Genomic DNA, 9,120 nt, shown 5'->3' with positions numbered 1-9,120 from the left:
GGCTGCCCTCTTACCGTAGTGTAGCCGAGACAGTCTAAACCTCCGTCAATAAAACTCAGTTGAGATTTTGCTTGTTCTCCGATAGCCTGCGGCAATATAGAGGCAAAGGCTGTATTGCTGGAGACACCAAGTCTATAGGATGCAGCAGAAAAGGAAGGGTGAAGAGTCCCAGTATTGAATGGTATTTTTCGTGAAGCTTTGCCATTGTTGACCAGATCACTGCTAACCCATGCCTGGACCACCATTTTGGCATTGCCTATTGAGGCAAACTGATAGTTGAGCCCATACAGAATATCTTCAGCAAGGTTCAGCTGCAATATTGCAAAGCATCCCAAAAGCGACTGATGGGGGAAGGTCTGGGACCCAGATTGAAGCTGGAAGAGCTAGGGGAGGTATGATCAGAGCTGGGGTTTGGGGATGCTTACAGAGGTGCAATGAGTGGAAGAAGGGGCAGCAGTAAGTAGAATTTGGAAGACAGAGGATGTGAGCAGGGGTTGGAGTTGGTTGCAAGAAGGCAGGAGGAGAGAGGACATGGAGGGATTTGGAAACACGGACAGAGATTTTGAAGTTGATGAGCTGGTGGACAGGGAGTCATTTGGCAAGATAAAGGCAGGTCAATTCTAAGTTTGATCTCCAGACAAAGTAAGTTGAGACCAAATGTAGCTTCGCTGGCCCTGGGTTTAGGAGGAAGGGGGGGCGGGGTGCATGGGGATGATGCACAGGAACATGGGGGAATGACTGCAAAGTGCAAAAGAAATTGAAGAAAAATGAATTATAAATGTGCACATGCAAATATGGAGTTCATGTGCATAGACCTTTAAAGGTGACAGGACATATTGAGACAGTGGTTAGCAAAGTGTATAAGATCTTGGGCTTCATTAATGGGGATATTGTCTGTAAAATGCCTGGAAGTTATGCTGAACCTTTATAAAGTTCTGGTTAGGCCCCAACTAGAGTAATGCATCCAGTTCTGGTCACCACACTAGAATTTGTAACATTTTCTAAGAAGTTAGAGAGGTTTTTTTTTGTTTATTTGTGGGATGTGGGCTTTGCTGGATAGGCCAGCATTTATTGCCCATCCCTAGTTGCCCTTGAGAAGGTGGTGGTGAGCTGCCTCCTTGAACTGCTGCAGTCCATGTGGTGTAGGTACACCCACAGTGCTGTTATGGAGGAAGTTTAAGGATTTTGACCTAGCGACAGTGAAGGTGCGGCGATATATTTCCAAGTCAGGATGGTGAGTGGCTGAAGGGGTATCTTGGAGTTGGTGGTGTTCCCATGTGCTTGCTGCTCTTGTTCTTCAAGGTGGTGGAGTTGGTAGTTTTTGAGGTATTGTGGAAGAACCCTTGGCCAGTTGCTGCACTGTGTCTCCTTGCATTGATGCTCAAAGCCATGGGGACACCAGAGGCCAATTCCCCTCCACAGCAATCTCGTTGATCCCTTAACCTCTCTCCTGCACTTTTTACAAGGCTGACAACATTCGTGCCACAATCTTGCCACGTCTTTTAGCACATTTCCTTTCCACTTGGGAGATAAGCATGCTGATTAAGGCAGCGGCTTGAGCTATGCATTGGGTATGTGCATACGTGTGTGGGGTGGGTTTGCTCATGGTGGAGGAGGGTAACCAAGAGCTGGGCATTTTTATGACCTGCTTACTATTAGTTTCATTCTGTCATGACTCTAATACTTCACACAACAGGTCCAGTTGAGGATTGTTTAGTGTTGGGTGCAGTGTACATACACTCTTAAGTTGGGTAATATCTCAGGCTGGGAGTGCAAAAGGCAGAGGTGATCACACAGACATCATGCTTGCTGCTTCACAGACTCTTCACTCCCCTCGATCTTTATCCACCCATCCTGCTGCTGAATGAGAGGGGAGTGCATGCGGATAGCGCAACAGACACTGACTGGCGCTTTTATAGCGCGAATATTGATATAACCTCCTTAATGAAGTTAGCAGTCAATCGGAACAAGTTTTCACAATTCAGCCTTACTTTACTACCATGAGGCCCTTGACACTTGGGATTATTTGGGAGTGTCTCTGAAATGGATGTCCTTTCATATTGGATGACTGTACGTGTTTTTTGCATTTGCTTATGGGATGTGTCTAGCCCACAATGTATTGCCCATCCCCAATTGCCCTTGATAAAGGGCAAATTCCAATTTCATGGTTTGTCTCTCCACATGTAGACCAGGCTGGTTTCTCAGCATCAGCACGGCCCTAACAATCTGCCCTTAAAACCTTTTGTGTACGTCACTTCAGGTAGGCCTATCCTCTGATTTTTATTTCTCTTCTTTGTTTGGGTGGGGGGGTGTGGGAGGCTGGGTGGGGGAGGGGGTTGTGGGAGGCAGGGTGGGGGGGTGTGGGAGGCTGGGTGGGGGAGGGGGTTGTGGGAGGCAGGGTGGGGGGGTGTAGGAGGCTGGGTGGGGGAGGGGGTGTGGGAGGCTGGGTGGGGGAAGGGGGGCGATGTTTAACCCGCTTGACAGTTCCCCTGGAAGCTCACCTGATACTGGAAACTTAACACGAGAAGAAACTGTTGGCAAAAATAAAACAGAATCTTGTCGCTCTGTAATGCTCTACCAATGGGACCCCAGAGGCCCAGGCTATTTTAAAATTTCACCCACTTCCTATAAAATGTGGTCAGATCTGTGGTTTCCAGTAACGTCCTGCCGTGTGCTTTTTTCTTTGTATGATTGTGGGGCCCACTTCACAAGTACACCTGCAGGCCTCAATCTGAGGTGTCCAGAGACATGCCTGAAGACTGTGCTATAAAGTTGAGACATGTTGGATTCAGTTGGAACAATTTTGTTTCCTGGGCATTAACCTCCAGTGGATATGCGTTAGGGCTTTAGGGATATATTTTTCTAAGCCTTGCAGTTTTGGATTGCACAGAGAGCATCTCCATAGGCCCCCTGCTGGACTGCTAAAGAGTATGAAATCAGGAATCAAGTGATTTGAAATCAGTATGGAATCAGGAATCAGTGATTTGAAATCAGTATGGAATCAGGAATCAGTGATTTGAAATCAGTATGCAATCAGGAATCGGTGATTTGAAATCAGGATTTGGTGATTTGACTGATTAACGACACCCCAGTAACTTATCCCAGGATTGTGTCCAGTTTGAAAGCTCAGCTGAGAAGATTTCCTCCCCCCCCCACCCCCCACCTATTCTGTACACCAATATGAGGGGTGGGGCAGGTGTGGTGGAGAACAGGGGGAGGGGCGAAGACTTGCATTGCTGTCCTGCTTAGCAGGAGGATGCAGTGAGCAAATCGGCTCAAGCTTTGGAATGAAGAGTGTCTTTCGTGGAAACCAAACAGTTCAAAATTTTCAAATCCCATTAAAAATCAGCGGTACTGGCACCAATAATACTGTAGCTCCACTTTGAGGTGCCCAAGACCAGTTCAGGCAGGTTTTTCAGGCCCCCTTAATTTCCAAGTTTTACTTTTCTTTTCCTCCTGGATAGTGGCGAACATCTCAGCCTCTCTCGCTTTCCCCTTCCTTATCGCACCCATCAACAGTTGAGCAGAAACTGGGGATGATCAAATGACAGAGAAAGTGGCATGAACCAAGAAAAAAAATGGAGGGAAAAAGAAGACCTCTTAAATGGGAGAGAGTAAACTTTTTTAATACAGCGTGAGATACTTTTAAAAGGCACATGGTATTTAGTCACCGAAGCCGTGTGCAAAATGTATTTTAACCTTGACACTGACTAACACTCATGCCTTCCTGCTTTGGGGAAGCACAGTGGGAGTAGTCTCTTATGGCTAGTATAGGCCCAGCTAGGTAACTTTGAGAACTCCCATGGTAATAAGAACAAGCTGTGGACTCTGGTGATTTTGGGAGAGCTGCTGTGAGAACTGATTTTATTATTTATTGTATAAATTATTTCAGTTTTTTTCTTTCCTATATGACTTGTTTGTAGATATTAAAAGATGTATGTTTTTATATATTATATGACCATGTCTCTTAAAATTCCACGTATTTATTGCCTTGTAAGATTAATGTACCTCAATGCATTTATTTTGTATACTGTATCAATAAAAGCATTTTTCCATATACCGTGTGTTTGTGTATCATAGTCAGTTGTCTGGACCTCGACTGTAACAAATAGGCCTTTAAATTAATGACGCATTTTGAACAGATTGAGGTGAACAAGTTAGGTCTCTTTATTCCTCAGCCACTAAACTGAGTGAATGGGACGGATTGCGAAGCCTCCCATGGTCAAATAGGCTACTGACGCTCACTGTTTCATGCCTGAGGGTTGGCTACTGTGGGAAGCTGCTGGGATTCATAGGACTCTACCCACAATGAAGTTTATGAATTTTCAGAAGAGTAAAAGTGGTGGGGGGGGTGCGGAGGTGGGGTGTGTGTGGGTGGTGGGGGGGGTGCCGTTGCAGAGCGAGAATAATTTTAAAACATGAAATTAATGATTATAATTTAATCTTAGTCAGGGAGTCTCCATATCTTCAAATGCTGCATAAACTTCCGCTTTATGAATCCTGGCTTTTATGTCAGGACCTTCTCGTTGAATTCTAGGCCGGTAACATAATTCTCGCACCCTGTTTTATGTTTGTAACCTCCCATTTTAAGGTTTTCTGCAAACAGGGGGCTGGATTTCACCAGCGGTGAGCGGACTGCTTGCCCTGACTGCACCCCCCTCCCACCTCGGTGGACAGTAAGTCCCACCCTCGAGAAAAGCCGGCCCATCTGATTGAATGGCAGCTCTAGCCAGACCTGTGCGAGCAGGCCCACGGAAGAAATTCACGGCAACCGGACCCAGGTAGGCCCAGGGCTTTTAGGGCGGGAGGGAACAGACAGCCTTAGGGAGGGGACGTGGGGCCGGTTTTGGGGGGGCGGGTGGGGGAGGAACAAAGGGCGGAGTGACACCTGGGTGGGTGCTGCCCCCGATGCGCACGGGGCACCCCTGATTGATGAGTTTTTCCACACCCCCACTCCCGCCATCGCACCCCCCCTCACTCCCTGCCTTCCCTCCCACCTTTTCAAAGAAGCCATTTCAAAAATGGCCTCTGAACTCTGGCCTGCCAGCCACCGTCCATGTTTCATGGAAATGGGCGGGATTGAGGCCCTTAGTTACCACTCAATTGGACAGCAAAGGGCCTAAGGGCAGGCACTAGTGGGCGGCTTACTAACCGCACTTATATAATCCGATATATCTTATTTGTCCCCCGCCACCAAAAACACGCCCAGTGGGGATTAGGTTTGCGGGGGTGGGGGGGGTGTAAAATCCAACCCAGCATGTTGTTAATTTGGCAAACTCCTAACACTGAGCCGCCTCGCCCTGAGGCCCATCTCTCCCACAGGCGCATTGCCCCGTGTTGATCTTTCTACCCCTCTTCACGTCTAGACAGCAACTTTTACTTTGCCGGCACATCCTTTGGCAAACCGGAATAAAGTGAAAGGTTTGTAAAAGCCCAGTGCTTCGTGGCGACTAATGTAACAACATTTTTGCATTTTTAAGGTACCGTGAAATCTCCCCCAGGCACTTCACAGGAAGCTTATCAGACAGAACTTGACACGGAACCACATCAAGGAAAGGGAGCGGGAGTAGGTGACAAGGTCCTTCAAGCACATGCTCCATGCATAAAGGAGAATGAAGCTGTGTGCCAGAAGGCATTGTAAGATCTAGGAGAAGTATGAAAAGCCTCCAATATTTATGCATTAAACCTGCTATATACAGAAACCGAAACTGGGAAAAGCCACTTTGATTCAACTGTCTAGGGTATTGTGGTAACTTGCTGGCATCTGTTCAAAATCTATTTTCTTTTAACTGTTGCCTTAATAGGGGTGTAACTGGAAACCAGATTAATTAGGAGTTTTAAGAGTTATTATAGTAATTTATTTAATATTTAGTATTTAAGAGTTATTATAGACCTATGTATGTGCTTAAAATCTTTTTTTTTGTTCATAAATGTTTAATTTAGTTTTCTAAAAAATCTCTAAAGTCTTGGTGGACTTATTATTACTGAACTCAGGGCATGCATCTTGAAATGATACAAATTGAAAAACCGTTGTGATAGCAGCATCAAGTTTCCCTCTTGGATTTGATCTGCCTAGCATACATCATCTGCCGCATCGGAACATTGGGGAACCAGTTCATCTGCACTTCCTCTGCCTTCGTTGATTACAAGGGGCCTGGACAATGAGGTATGAAATTCCACAGGTTGAGTGAGAAATTCTTTTGTACTTGTAACTCTTGGTGGTAGCTCCCAGAACAAAGGGCCAATCCTGTCCTCATGTGATTTGTAGCAGCCATCTTTTTTCAGTTCATCATAAAATCCATTTTTTTAAAAAAAGCAAAATAATAAAGTTTTGAACATACAGTGTTGGATTTCTTTTCATATCATAGGAACCCAACGGTATTTTCATCTATAAGTTCAAGCAAAGTCAAAGGTCAGTCTTCTCACCTTTGACATTCCGAAGTTCAGAGGTCCCTGGCGGAATTTACGGGATTGCAATTATGTTGCTCACCAGTTGACCAGACATTTCAAAGTATGCATTTAAAAAATATATATATATATAGGGAAGATCAATGACAATTCATTCACACGACAAGGGTAACTTTGATGAGAATAAGTTTGTGGTTTGTGCTGAGGCTAATGTAAACAAGCTGTGGAGATTCTGGAACAAAAAAAGCGAGTGAGTGAGCTTCCTTTTAGCTCTGCTCCCCACTTGGCTTTTACAAGTGTTTTTATGGTCTATTTTTTATGGTCTTGTATACGCTGCTGGAAAGGATCGTGAAAGCAGATTCAGTAGTAACTTTCAAATGGAAATTGGCTTATATGTCTATGAAAACTTGAAATTACCGTAATAAAACATAACAAGGCACTGCAGGAGCTTTTTAATATTTTGTTCATGGGATGTGGTCATCGCTGGCTAGACCAGCATTTATTGCCCATCCCTAATTGCCCTTGCAAAGATGGTGGTGAGCTGCCTTCTTAAACTGAAGGCCTTTTTGAACGATTGCAGTCCACGTGGTGTAGGTACACCCACAGTGCAGTTAGGGAGGGAGTTCCAGGATTTTGACCCAGCGACAGTGAAGGAACAGTGATATATTTCCAAGTCAGGATGGTGAGTGTCTTGGAGGGGAACTTCCAGGTGGTGGTGTTCCCATGTGTCTGCTGCCCTTGTCCTTCTAGATGGTAGTGGTCATGGGTTGGAAGGTGCTGTCTAAGGAGCCTTGGTGAATTCCTGCAGTGCATCTTGTAGAGGGTACACACTGCTGCTACCGTGCAGCGATGGTGGAGGGAGTGAATGTTTGTGGACGGGGTGCCAATCACACGGGCTACTTTGTCCTGGATGTCACCAAAGAAAAATTGACACCAAGCCACAGAAGAAGATAGTAGGATAGGTGACCAAAAACTTTGAGGAACACCTTAAAGGTTGAGGGAGATCCAGGGAGGTTTAGGGAAGGAACTCCACAGGTTAAGGCCTAGGCATCTCAAGGCACAGGTGCTAATGGCTATGGGCAAAGAATACGAGGTGTGATACTAATTGAATAGCTCTTTCAATGAGCTGGCACAGGCTCGATGGGCTGAATGTCCTCCTTCTGTGCTGTACAATTTGATGACTTGCAAAGCAAAATCACCTCACGTTGACGCAACAATTCCTTTGAATCCGAAGTGTGACCTCAAGCGCCACACCAGAGATTTAAGCACATAATTGAAGCTTGACACTCCTGTATAGCATATGTTGTCTTTCAGACACGATGGTAAAGCCAAATTCCTGTATTATTTCTCGTGGATCTAGAAGATGCACCATCCTAAAAAGTGCATTAAGCTTTCCTAATATCCTGAGTAACAGTTACACCTCAACCAATGCCACCAACACAGGTTACCTGGTCATTTATCATAACGCTGCTCATGGGATCTTCCCGTGCATAGTTTGCTGTTGCATAGCAAGTGACGACACTTTAAAAAGGAAATGGGAGGGATGGGGGAGGGGAGAGCTTTGCACAACAGGCTCGGGTCGGAGAAACCTGAAGTTTTCGGAGTTTTGAGAGGTTGGAGGATGTTGCAGGGATGGGGAGGGGAGATTTGAACACGAGGGTGAGAATCTTAAAATTGAGACATTGTCAGTCCAGGCGCCAATGTGGCTGGCAAGCATAGGGCTGATGTGAACAGGTCTTGGTGCATGTTAGGACACGGGTGGCAGAGTTTTGGGTGGCCTCAAGTTCATGGAGGATGGATAATGGGAGGCCCACCTGGGAGAGTGGCCAAGCCTGGAGGTAATGAAAGCGAGGATGTGATACATGGGATAAGCCAGTAAATTAATAATACTCCCAATAAAAGTGGAAACTTTAATCACATGTGGCTCCCTTCAGGCTCAGGGTGATACTATTATGAATAACTCCCCTGCTCCTGTTCAAAATGGTGCCACAGAATCTTCCACACCAGCCCGAGCAGACAGGGCCCCGGGCTAACATCTCATCCAAAAGGCAGCACCTCTGACAGTGCAGCACTCCCTCAGTACTGCAGCAGCCTTAATCTTAGTTAACCCTGGCGTGGGGCTTGAACCCAGAACATGATGATTCAAGGTTGAGCGTGCTACCGACTGAGTCAAAGCTGACTCACAAAGCCAATGTGAGTTGTAACGGATTCCAAGGTTGGTGTCTTGCCCATTCGAAAACAAAATGGGGCCTGTACAGAAGTTATTGGCTCCCAGGTGACCTTATTTACCAACTCTTTTTGTAGAATCCCAGAACCGCTCTGTGGATGCTTGTTCATCTGCATGCTCGTGATTGAACACCATCAGTGAACACCACCTTCTGCCCCCAGCCATCCCAAAATTGTTTTCACGTTGGCTGAAAAATTCCATTGCAGTGAGGAGAGGGAGGGGCGCAAACACGGAGACACTTTTGGCAGGCTCACAAACAACTAGGAACATACGAACTAAGAGCAGGAATAGGCCACTCGGCCCCTCATGCCTGATCTAACTGTAACCTCAGCCCCACATTCCTGCCTACCCCCAAGAACCTTTCACTCCCTTGTTTATCAAGAAACTATCTCCCTCTGCCTTAAAAATATTTAGACTCTACTTCTACCTCCTTTTGAGGAAGAGAGTTCCAAAGACTCGTAACCCTCTGAAAGAAAAGATTTCAC

The 9,120-nt window shown here is 45.9% G+C and overlaps 1 long non-coding RNA gene across 1 annotated transcript; it reads left to right on the top strand.

Annotated features, from left to right (window-relative positions):
* The first annotated feature begins 1,176 nt into the window (after positions 1–1,176).
* On the top strand, positions 1,177–5,854 carry LOC121271555. Its single transcript, XR_005941738.1, has 3 exons — positions 1,177–2,260; positions 4,592–4,781; positions 5,481–5,854. It is a non-coding gene; the product is annotated as an uncharacterized LOC121271555 (long non-coding RNA).
* The last annotated feature ends 3,266 nt before the right edge of the window (positions 5,855–9,120 follow it).

The sequence above is a fragment of the Carcharodon carcharias genome, chromosome 31 (assembly GCF_017639515.1).
Source record: "Carcharodon carcharias isolate sCarCar2 chromosome 31, sCarCar2.pri, whole genome shotgun sequence".
NCBI classification, from domain to species: domain Eukaryota; kingdom Metazoa; phylum Chordata; class Chondrichthyes; order Lamniformes; family Lamnidae; genus Carcharodon; species Carcharodon carcharias.
The sequence above is the reverse complement of the archived record's forward strand: the minus strand, read 5'-3'. Positions and strand labels throughout refer to the sequence as shown.